Source organism: Pinus tabuliformis, chromosome 1_1 (genome assembly GCF_031772625.1).
Source record: "Pinus tabuliformis cultivar Carrire ecotype Pingquan chromosome 1_1, CPIR1, whole genome shotgun sequence".
Lineage (NCBI taxonomy): Eukaryota > Viridiplantae > Streptophyta > Pinopsida > Pinales > Pinaceae > Pinus > Pinus tabuliformis.
In genome coordinates, this window is record NC_142297.1 from 790,208,063 (window position 1) to 790,220,939 (window position 12,877).

General features: G+C 35.2%; 2 pseudogenes; both read left to right on the forward strand.

The window, feature by feature from the left end:
* The first annotated feature begins 5,167 nt into the window (after positions 1–5,167).
* Positions 5,168–5,802, forward strand: LOC149216366 (phosphatidylglycerophosphate phosphatase 1, chloroplastic/mitochondrial pseudogene; annotated as a pseudogene).
* Positions 5,803–11,292: 5,490 nt separating this feature from the next.
* On the forward strand, positions 11,293–11,967 carry LOC149216367 (phosphatidylglycerophosphate phosphatase 1, chloroplastic/mitochondrial pseudogene; annotated as a pseudogene).
* The last annotated feature ends 910 nt before the right edge of the window (positions 11,968–12,877 follow it).

Consider the following 12,877-nt stretch of genomic DNA (forward strand, 5'->3'; position numbering starts at 1 on the left):
TAACCAAATCATTTCTTTACAAGCCTCTATAGCAACAACATACTCTACTTTCGTTGTTGAAAGTGCAACAACATTTTGCAATTTTGAAACCCAAGTGACAATTTTTATACCTACAGTAAAAAAATACCCCATGGTTCTCCTCCTATTATCTCTATCACCTTCCATATTTGCATCAACATATCCCTATAGATAAATGTTTGAACCACCAAAGCATAATCCATGATTTGTGGTACCTCTCAAATACTTAAGAATCCACTTCACCGCCATCCAATTATCTTTTCCTGGATTGTTCATATACATTCTTAAATCTCCCACTACATGTGAAATTCATGCCTTGTGTAGATCATTGCATACATTAAGATTCCAACTATTGATGCATATGGAAATTTACACATATTATACATCTCTTCCTGAGTCTTGCGACATATCTCCTTACTTAGTTTGAAATGGCTAGCCAAAGTTGTACTAACTGGTTTTGCATTCTACATATTAAATATTTCCAAAATATTTTCTATGTACTCACTCTAAGACAATGCTAATTTGTGATTTTTCCTATCTCTAGTTATTCTCATACCAAGGATTTGTTTTGTAGCACCCAAAACCTTCATTGCAAATGAATTTGAAAATATTCCTTTGAGCACATTTATTTCCCGCATGTTAGACCCTGTAACAAACATGTCATCTACATACAATAACAATATAATATAGTTGCCATCATTTTTTTTTAAGATAAACATAATGGTCAAAGTGACACCAATATAACCTTGTTCACTAACTTCTCCTTCCCTTTGACCTCATACCCTTGTGTCTGCTACATATATATTTATTCATAAAAATCCCCATGGAGAAAGGATATCTTTACATATAGCTACTCAAGATGCAAATATTCTGCTGCCACTAGACTTAAAATAGTTTTGATTGAATTCATTTTAACAACAGGAGAAATTTTTTATCAAAGTCTATACCTTTCTTTTGTGCAAACCACTTCACGACATGTCTAGCCTTATACCTTTGTTTACATCCATATTCTTCCTTCAACCTATAAACCCATTTATTCTACAATGTTGTTTTACATGTAGATAACTTGACTACGTCCCAAGTCTTATTATGCATCAAGGAGTTCATCTCTTCTTCCATGGCTTGCTCTTACTTTTTCCTGGTTTCTACCTACATTGCTTCTTCATATATTTCTATCTCACTAAAATCAATCAATAATACATAATATAATGAACGAGAGTTTCGTTCAGGGAGTCTACTTATCTTGGTAGATATTATAACACCACTTTCGGGTGTTTTAGGCGCATGTTGTTTTTGTGATTGTTGCTGTTGTGGTTGTTGTTGTTGTTGTCGCTGCTAATCATTATGATTTTCAGACACCTTTACTTTTTCTATGATCTCATCAATCATTGTGTATTCTTTGTTTTCTTTTTCCTATTTCCTTCCCTACATCTTATCCTTATACAAGACATTTTCATTGAATATGACATCTCTTCTCCTAATGATTTTGTGATTTTCATAATCATATAAGCGATAAGAAAAATAATTTCCACCATATCCAATAAAGGTACATTTCTTTGATTTTTCCTCAAGCTTTTTCTATTTTTTTTATTGATGTGGACAAAGGCTTACCAATAAAAAGTCTTTAAAAATGAGTAGTTTACCTTTTTACTAGTCCATGCCTCCTCTAGAATACCACCCTCCAAGGAACTTGAAGGTCCTTTGTTTATTAGATAAACAAAAGTATCTACAACATCTTCCCAAAATTGTAAGGGAAATTCTGCATGCAATCTCATGCATCTTGCACGCTCCATGGTTTTCTTGTTCATCCTTTCTGACACACCATTTTCCTATGGTGTTCCTCGAACTGTCTTCTCTATGCGAATTTCATGCTCTGAAGAGTAGTCATCAAACTCTTTGTTGCAGTATTCACCTCCATTTTCTGATCAAATACACTTCAACTTCTTTCCTGTCTCATTCTCAACCAAAGCTTTCCATTCCTTGAAAGTATCAAATACATCATATTTATTTCGAATACAATAAATCAATTTTTTCGTATTTGCATCATCAATAAAGTGAAATAATAGTGAGATCCAATAAGAGATGATACCTAAGTAGGTCCCCATACATCTATATGTACAAGATCTAATTTTCCACTCTTCTTTTCCTTCCCAACTTTGATAAATCTGAATCTCTTTTCTTTTCCATAAACACAATTTTCATAGAAATCCAAATCAACATGCTTCAAACCTGGCAAAAAAGTTCTTGAGTGAAGAATTGCATCCCCTTCTCACTCATGTTCCTGAGCCTATGATTCCAGAGTGCCATATCTACTCATGTGGACATTAAAGTATTAACAAAATTAGAAATATTATTTCACAAATACAATGTACCAACATTTTCTCCTTTTTCTATTACCAGTTCTCCTTTAGTGACCTTCCAAGTTTTGTCTATAAAAGTAGTTACACAACCTTTACCTCCCAAATACCCTATTGAAATTATATTTTTCTTTAGATATGGAACATGCCTTACCTCCTTCAATAGCCATTGGTTTCCATTGTGTTTCTTTATAAAATATTTACCCATTCCAAGGAGTTTACAATGTTTATCATGACCCAGAAGAACCTGTCCAAAATCTCCTTGAATATAGTCATGAAAATGTTTCCTATTAGGTGTGGCATGGAACGAGGCACCTGAATCTACCACCCAAGCATCAATAATATTCTCTAATGGAAGAATCAAATCATATTGAAACACATCACATGTCACATTTGCTTCACGATTGTTCTCTTGTTGTCCATCTCCTTCTTTTCCATTCCAAGATTTGTAGTCTTTATTCAGGTGTCCTTTCTTCCCACATTTCCAGCACGTTATCCCTTATCTAGATTTGGATCTTCCTTTTCTTGACTTACTATGATTTCCTGGGCTTCTTCCTCTTTCCATTTTTCTTCCTCTAGTCTCTGCAGTCAAATAATTATCTGATGTATCACTGGATTTTTCTATTTCATTTCCTCACTAAGGATGGCACCAACAACATCATCAAACTTTAAAGTACTAGATACATAGACCAAGTTACTAATATACATAACTAGGCCATTCCAGCATTCTAGAAATTAGCAAAGAAATAACAAATCCCTAACTTCATCATCAAATTTTACCCCTACCGAACTTAACTCACTAATAACCGTGTTAAATTCATGTAAAGGATTAGCAACATCTCCACCTTTTGACATCCTCATATTAAATAGGCACTGCATAAGAAATACCTTATTTGAGGTGGAAGGTTTTTCATATACTTTGTCCAATGTCATCATTAAACCTTCTCTTGTCGTTTCCTTTGAAATATTGAATGCCATCAATGCTTCCAGACACAACCATATTGTTCCTAGTGCCTTTCTGTTGAGAATACCCCATTCTACATATGTCATACTTGTCATCTTCTTTGATTTTATGCTCAGTGGTAGGTATATATCTTTATGATATAGATAATATTCCATTCACATATTCCATAGCAAGTATTTTTGGCCATTAAATTTCATGACCCTAAACTTACCATCTTCCACCATTTCTCCCACTCAAACCAAGGATCCTTCTTTCCTGTGATTTTACACGAGAAATAAACCTTCGGCTCTGATATCATTTGTTGTAAATTAACGAAGCAATGAAATACATAAAAAATTAAAGAAACATAAGTGCATAAAGCAAGAGAAACAAAAATATACGTGGTTTACCCAATTTGGGCTACGTCCAGAGAGAAACATCTAGTCCTTCCTTTTATATTATCTAGAAAAATGAAGAGATACAACCTACAGCAGATCCATTGTAATTTCCTCTTGGCTCTCACACAAACTCCTCTCTCTCTTTCACTCAGAATAATAATACACAGTCACAATACAATTCCCTCATATAAACCTAGGGTTTCCTTCTAGGGAAATAAGACCTAAATTAACATAACTTCTACCATCAGATTATCTGCCTAATGAAAAACCCAAATTGACTATGAAATTACAATATTTTACAAGGAAATTTTCATCTATTTTTAGCTTCAGGGGAACTTCCCCTAAACACCTACTAGGGGGGGTGGGGGGGGGTTCATAAAAGTCATCATACCCCCCCCCTGGAGCTACCTAACGATGATTAAATGGGAAGCATTGCTGCTCCATTAGCAATAAGGATCCAATGTGACTAAAAAAAAAACTCTCAACAATTAGGAAGATAACCAAACTCCACACCCAACAAATTTTGTCGATTCCACTTCCTTAAGGTGATCTAGGAGGTTGAGTCATGTAATAATGGCCCTCAGCTCATGTTTACCCCGGTAGGCTGGTGACAGTGGGTAAATGTGGGAGGGTTAGTTACACCCCCACTCTAGAATGTTGTTGAATATAGCTTTGCATTGTTTCTCCACTTGTACTTGTTGGGTCTCTGTTTTGTCTCATTTTTATTTATTCCTCTCATGTTGTCAATTGGATAAATGATTATTTTCGAAGGGTATTTGTTACTTCTTTTTTTTAACATGATTAAAATAGAATTAATGAGAGTTTAATTAAGGTTTGTATGTTGCAGGATTAAAACCAATTTGATTATACTTTGGGATGTGCCTGCACCATTGCATTTACTTGCCTACACCATTTTATGGCTTCTTCCACTATGCTAAACTCAAACTTGTTCTTATGCTCTGTTAATGAAGGTAGTATTATTTTGTTAGTAGCATGCAAACACTTACACTGATATCGTTGTGGTTGAAGTTGTGCCTAAAATTGAACCCTCCATTTCATGGGGCTCGAATTGTGGCCAATATTGTTGGGAAAGATACACGGACTTTGCACTTTGGCAAGCGCTCAGCACATGAAAGAGCATGCTATAGATGGCACGATAAGACATGCCCCTGACATACTTGCTAGAGTGGAGAGATGGCCTGGATTATCACCACAGAAATGATCTTACCTCAATGTCTATAAAGGTCCTCACTCGATCATTATTAGGCCTCAAGCTCATAGTAAAGCCAAATCAGTCCTGAAGCTACGAAGAAAGTATCTTGTCGGTTTCATTTATGCTCAAAAAATCTGTAGGGCAGTTCTTTCCTACTTCGGGCATTATGCCTACAGATAAGACTGCTTATAGGATAGTAGCTGGTAATATCAAAGAATAAAGTGTGGAATCCAAGATCATGTGGCCGAAGTTAGGTTATAGGTTCAATTTCGTGGGCATTGTGTCAAGCCTGAGAGTTATATTCAGGGAGCAGCATTTGGCTACACCGCATTCAATTGTCCAAAATATAAGGTGGGTCAATTGGAAAGAAGTGAATGAGCAAGGATTTCATGGGATTGTGTTTGATAAAGACAATACGCTAACGACCCCTTGCATGCCCTATCTTTGGCCCACCATCATAGATTCTCTAGAGGATTGTAAATCTTTATTTCAAGGGTGGATTTCTCTGCTCATGAATTCTGTTGGGCTTTATTAATATGATCCTGATGGCTCAGAAGCAAAAGCTTTGGAGGAGCTTATTGGGATACCAGTTATAAGACATGGATCAAAGAAGCCATCGAGAACAACAAAAGACATTGAAAAATACTTCGGTTATGATCCATCATTACTTTTCATGGTTGGTCATCACAATTTTATAGATATTGTTATGGTAATAGGAATGGTTTTCTAACTATACTTACAGAGCCTTTAACTCTAGCTAGGGAGCCTTTCATTGTATCCATTATTATTGAATCTTCTAGCACTGTATCTGAAGGCCATGAGGGACATAGCAGTGACTGGGAAAGTCATTACATGGAATTCAAGGGTAGTTGAATCACACCTTCCAACAACAACTACTCCAAGAAAATAGGAATTATTCACCAGAATCGTTCCCTCTTTCAACACTCAGTTTCAAACTAATTCTTATTTTGGAAAATTGTTAAAACTAATATTCTTCTATATTTTAAATTGTATAAATTAAAAGGCCCATTATGTAATTCGATGTCTATATAAGAAATCAACTGGAGCAAACATAAATCAGTCAATTCATTAGATAGACAAGAATTAGGAAATAGATCGGCCAGAGGCAGTGCGCATGAAGGGAGCGTGTAGAAGGGAAGAGGAGTTATCCCAATGTAGCCTCACATAGTTCATAATTGGTCGATCGCTCCTCTTGTCTTGCTGGATCTGAGCATTGTCTACTTGAGGTAAAGATTTCTTTTCAGGAAATAATTGAAGCAATTTTCATCTATGTTCTATCTATTTATTTACTGCATCTAATGATTTTTACTGTTGTTTGAACCAAGTTAATAGAGGGTGTGAGCTAGTTTGGTTGGCCTCCAGAACAAATCGCCACCACTCTTCATTTCTTAAACTAATTAGCATTTAAATTCTCATTTACTGTGTGAAGTTTATTTAATATTTTATAGTCTCTTTCCTTCTCTAGACTAATGTTATTTAATTTGCTGCAACGTTTTCCTTTCAGCTCTAAATGTCATTAATTTGCTAAATTAAGAAATTGTTCCTATACTTGAGATTTGTTCTTTCACTTGAGATATTTCTTCATATCAAATTATGTCCCTATAGTTGTTCTTATTTACAAGATTAGCTTATGCGTTGATGAGTTGTAATTGATTTATATTCCAGAACATGAAAACGATGTGAGTGATTATGGTTTTGAGGTACTGACATATTCGTTCAATATATGCTTACAAAAACCATCTATTACTTGTATGTCGCAGAGCCGATATTAATGAAAAAAATTGCATCAGGTTGAAAACAATAATATTTACTTTCCATTAAACTTCTGGACAGTTCTCCAAGATTTATTTTCAGGGACAAGGAAGCGAGATTCATATTAATTTACTATCTTTCATTAGTTATTTACACTGTAGATTTACTTGCAGATGCTTTCAAGTTAATTTCACACAGAATTAGTACAAGAAAAATTAGTATAGGCAGAATGATTTTGAATTTCTTTTGAATTCCTTCCATCATTTACAGTCTCTCGGTATTGTGTCGACACTATTTGGTTTCCTTTTTGAATTTCCTTTCCCATTGTGAATTGCCTCTTATTTCCCGCATGATTTAATTGTTTGGATTGGTGTTTTCTCGAACAATCTTTGAGTGCAGGATTTCATTTATTGATGAGTTAATACTCAAGATAGAGTAGCATTTGTTTTGTAGGTTTCCAGAGGCTTTCTCTGGCATTTCCAATGTTGTGTCTCAAATTTCACCAACTATCCGGATTGACAATTTAATGTTGGTACATTTATACACCCTATACTGCACCCAACATTTTGGCGCCATTTTCGAGGAGGCGCTCAGAGGATTGACCTTGGTGATCTGCCGCATTTGTTTTTTTTCCTTCACCTAGTTTCTCTTTTAATTTTATGTTCTTTGAATTTATTTTTTTTCTGCACTATTGCTTTAAGGTTTCTCATTTTCTCTAATGTTGAAAGAACTCCCCACCTTACATATATATAGATATATATACACCATTCATGTGCTAACGAATGTACCAGTTGGCTTGTTAAAAATAGGAAAATTGTATTTTGGGGGAATCATCTAATGAAGAATTTTTATGCTGCTACAGAGACATACAATTCATCCAATGAAGAATTAACAATTGAAAATTTTAATATTTTGATTGAGCATAAAAATGATATTATTAAATATTTGATTTTGAAATTGGATGATTTGCAGGAGGTGTGAGAGTAGGATGAAAACCCACTGCTTATCGTTTGTGCCAACTGTAGAAAGAAAGACCTCCTTGGAAAGTGTCCACTTAGTAGCCTGAAATTTTGAAAATTTGTGAAGAGGATCATCCAACAGAATGTTTGCCATCACTACCAAAATTACTGCAGGTACTCAAGAAATTAAGTAACGAATAAAATCAACTACCAGATATAAATCAAAACCCATTATCATTTGATACTTGGAATAATGCTTATTTTCCTGAGTAGGCTCATCAACATGTTTATAATCCTATAGTTTCATGGAAAAAATTTAATCCTCCTCCAATCGAATATCCTACTTCATGGCCGCAGTAGCCCTCTCCTTGGCCATCATCCTCGAGCCGGATATCTCCATGGCCTCAAGAATCATTTGGATCCTTCTCTCTAGGTAAATCTCCCATGCAAATTCAATCATATGAGGACCAACAACAACCACAATTTCTTTCCAATGCAACATTAAGTTATCCTCCTCCATGGTCCCAACCGCATGTGCAACCTTACCCTAGCCTTAATCCATACCCTACCCCTTATCCTAATCCTTACCTTACTCCTTATCCTTACCCATATCCTAGCTCTCATTCAAACCCTAATCCATACCCTAGTGCTAGTCCATACCGTAGACCTAACCCTAATCCGCACCCTAGACCTAACCCTAGTTCTAATTCAAAACCTATACCTAACCCTAGACCAAAGCCTAATCCCAATCCAAATCCAAACCTTACTCCAAGCATTGACGAAAACCCTAGCCCAAACCATATAATAAACCCTAATTTAAACCATCAGGTTGCACAACAGTTTCAAACACCTATTCTTCCCATTGAACAAAATGCTACATCTTCCATGTTTGGAAATGAAACTAATTTGAAAACTTCCCCCATTACTACATAGCATTCACCATGGGAAGATATAATTCAAATACCACCAAAGGAGCAATCTTTCATTGGAACTTGTTATGAAATTGTTGTTGAAACTTGAAACCCTAGAATCTCTCTCAACCATTCTTGTCAATCTGAAAATCAAATATTTGATCCTGAATTTGAGGGATTTATCTTTTGTCTTTCACCAGATTATTTTTGCCTACAGGAAAGTGACTATCAAACTGTGGAAGACTTGCATCAGTTGGAGAATCATAAATATGTGGATTCCATTGAATCCTGGTTTCGAGCAGTCATCAAGCCATCTTATTTCCTCATCATTCAGAAACTCTTGGTACCATATCAATTGAAGCAACTGGTTTCTCATGCTTTGGTATGTCTTGAAGTCTATTCTTTAAAACTAAGAGTAAGTATAATCAGCATTTGTTACGCACATGGCTTCATTGGAAGTATACATTCACTTAAAGGTGATATTTCTTTCTTTAAAAATAGGGTAGGATAATAGGAGAATAATGAATAAAGATGCATAACAACACTCTTGAACTTGTGATTCCCTAAAAGCACAACTTTTGAAATTTCTATTATCATGCACTCTCATGGTAAGACTTGTCAAAAGAAATTTACACTTAATACCTCATATTTTAAAGTGACTTTGATTATGGATTAACATGTCAGTCAAGGATATTGTTATAAGTTACATGTAATACTTTTCTCCTATCCTTAGAAACTATTATTCAGAACATATTTTTAAGTCCTCTTTGAAGGGATCAATGAAAAACCTCCTATGATGGACCACACCTACAAAACTATAATAAGCTTTCATAAAGAACCCTGGCATGATCAACTCAAGGAATATTTTTGGTCATTATCTAAGATGTTTTTTAAATAATTTATTAGGGTAGCATGACCAACCAGTAAATAATAGTAATTAAAAACTTTTCACGCCATCCTGCACCCTTAAAGAGTAGATTTTCTTCCCCACCTATTAAGTAAGCCATCTGAGGTTAATCATAATCAGAGTTTTTTTTCCAAAAAAAAAACATAAATGAATTAATTTAGGGATAAGAGCTCTCATTGTGAGCCGACCTACTATAATCATGGTCACAAAGCTAGATTAATGGCTTTCAATTGGAAAATTGGAAGACAAGAGGTCTCATCGCGAGCCAGCTTGTTCATTCTTGTCAGTTCTCGTGAATGGCACTGTTGATAGCTAGTTACCAAGCCAGGACATTGGCTTATATAAAGAGAAAAAGTAAATTTTTCTTAAATGAATATGAATCTATATCTAATAGGCAGGACAAAGGCATTTCATAAGGTTAAAATGTACCCCTGTCGAGGCTATGGATGCCTGCTCGCAGTAGGGCCATGCCTGTAGTATTAAAGTTTGACACTATGATTTACTTGGTTTCTTTTTCCTTTCCTTTAATTCACTACTAATCTCTTTGAGAATGGCTTTAGCATCCTTCTGTTGTTATACCTTGGAGTTCTATCTTTTTGAATGATTTTTATGGATGTGGGACCCTTAGTGTAGGTAATTCACTGTGCCCAGATAAGAGGAGCTTCAACTATACATGGATAATGGTAAAATGGTCACTGTGGGAAGGAATCAATATATTTAATTTTAACACCATGGCTTTTAAATCATGTCACTCATATTTACAATGATGATTTGAAAGTGTAACTTCTGATTAGGGATGCCTCTAAGATATTTTTCGAAATTTTAGATGTTAGCTATTTTATTCAAGTAATAACACCATCCATGCAATTTAGTTTTTATGGCATATTTCATTTTAGGTTTTCTTGAAATCAGTTTAAGAAAATAAAGAGTCCAATAGACACTCTGTTTTAGAGCAAGATTTATCTAGCGCAGGAAATGTGATCACGAAAAATTGCAGGAACATCATTTTTAATGCCTACAAATGTTTCTATATTTTTTTTTTGTGAGGAAGTAACAGTACCGGATTTCCTTGCATGAGGACATGCAAGATGGTCAGCATGGGGGGATGTTGGGTCTCTTTTTTATCTCATTTTTATTTATTTCTCTCATGGTGTTGATTGGCTAAATGATTATTTTCGAAGACTATTTGTTACTTCTTTTTTTTAACAAGATTAAAATAACATTAATGAGAGATTAATTAAGGTTTGTATGTTGCAGGATTAAAACCGGTTTGATTATACTTTGCGATGTGCCTGCACCATTGTATTTACATTCCTACACCATTGCATTTACCTGCCTACACCATTTTATGGCTTCCTGCACTATGCTGAACTCAAACCTAGTCTTATGCTCTGTTCATGAAGGCAATGGTATTTTGTTAGCAGCATGCAAACTCTTACACTAATATCATTGCGGTTGAAGTTGTGCCTATACTCAAACCCTCCAGTTCATGGGGCTCGAATTGTGACCAATATTTTTGGGAAAGATACCGGGACTGCACACTTTGGCAAGCCCTCAACACATGAAAGAGCATGCTGCAGATGGCACGACAAGACATGCCCTTGACATACTTGCCGGAGTGGAGAGATGGCCTTGATTATCGCCATGAGACTGATTTTACCTCAATTTCTATAAAGGTCCTCACTCGATCAATGTCAGGCCTCAAGCTCATATTAAAACCAAATTTCATACTTGAAGCTATGATGATAGTATCTTGTTAGTTTCATTTATGCTCAAAAACTATGTAGGGAAGTTCTTTCCTACTTTGGGCATTATGCCTACAGATGAGACCGCTTATAGGACAATAGCCACCAATATTGAGGAAGAAAGTGTGGGCTCCAAGATCATGTGGGTGAAGTTAAGTCAGAGGTTCAATTCCATGGACATTGTGTCAATCCTGAGAGTTATAATCAGGGAGAAACATTTAGCTCTGCCACATTTAAATGTCCCAAATATAAGGTGGTTCAACTAGAAAGAGTTGAAGGAGCAAGGATTTCAGGGGATTGTGTTCGATAAAGACAATACGTTGATGGCCCCTTATGCACCCTATCTTTGGCCCGCCATTGCAGATTCTCTAGAGGATTGTAAATCTATATTTGAGGAGCAGATTGCTCTACTCATCAATTCTACTGGGCTTTATTAATATGATCTTGATGGTTCAGAAGAAAAAGATTTGGAGGAGATTATTAGGATACCAGTTATAAGAAATGGATCAAAGAAGCCATTGGGAACAGCAAAAGACATTGAAAAATACTCCGGTTATGATCCATCATTACTTGTGATGGTTGGTGATCACCATTTTACAGATATTGTTTATGGTAATAGGAATGGTTTTCTAACTATACTCATAGAGCCTTTAACTCTAGTTGGTGATCCTTTCATTGTATCCATTATGACTAAATCTTCTAGCATCATATTTGAAGGCCATGAGGGATGTAGCAATGACTAGGCAAGTCATTACGCAGAATTGAAGTGCAGTTGAATCACACCTTCCAACAACAACTACTCCAAGAAAATAGGAATGATTCACCAGAATTGTTCCCTCTTTCGACATTCAATTTCAAACTAATTCTTATTTCGAAAAATTATTAAAACTAATAATCTTCTATATTTTAAATTAGATGAATTAAAAGGCCTAGTATGTAATTCAATGTCTATATAAGAAATCGATTGAGCCAGAGGCAGTGCACATGAAGGGAGCCCGCATAAGGGAAGAGGAGCTATCCCAATGTAGCCTCATGCAGTTCATAACTGGTGGATAGCTCCTCTTTTCTTGCTGGAGCTAAGCATTATCTGCTTGATGTAAATATTGTTTTTCAGGAATTAATTGAAGCAATTTTCATCTATGTTTTGTCTATTTATTTATTGCATCTAATGATTTTGATTGTTGTGTGAACCATGTTAATCGAGGGTGTGAGTTGGTTGGGTTGGCCGCTAGACCAGCTCACCACCGCTCTTCATTTCTTAAATTAATTAGCATTTAAATTGTCATTTACTGTGTGAAGTTTATTTAATAATTTATAGTCTCTTCCCTTCTCCATATTGATGTTATTTAATTTTCGACAACGTTTTCATTTCAGCTCTAAACTTCATTGATTTTCTGCTTTAAGAAATTGTTCATGTACTTTAGATTTGTGCTTGGGATATTTCTTCATATCAAATTGTGTCCCTCTAGTTGTTCTAATTTACAAGATTAGCTTATGCGGTGATGAGCTGTAATTGATTTATATTCCAGAACATGAAAATGATGTGAGTGATTATGGTTTTGCGTTATTGACATATTCATTCAATCGATGCTTACAAAAACCATATATTACTTGCCGATATTAATGAAAGAAAATTGCGTCATGTTGAAAATA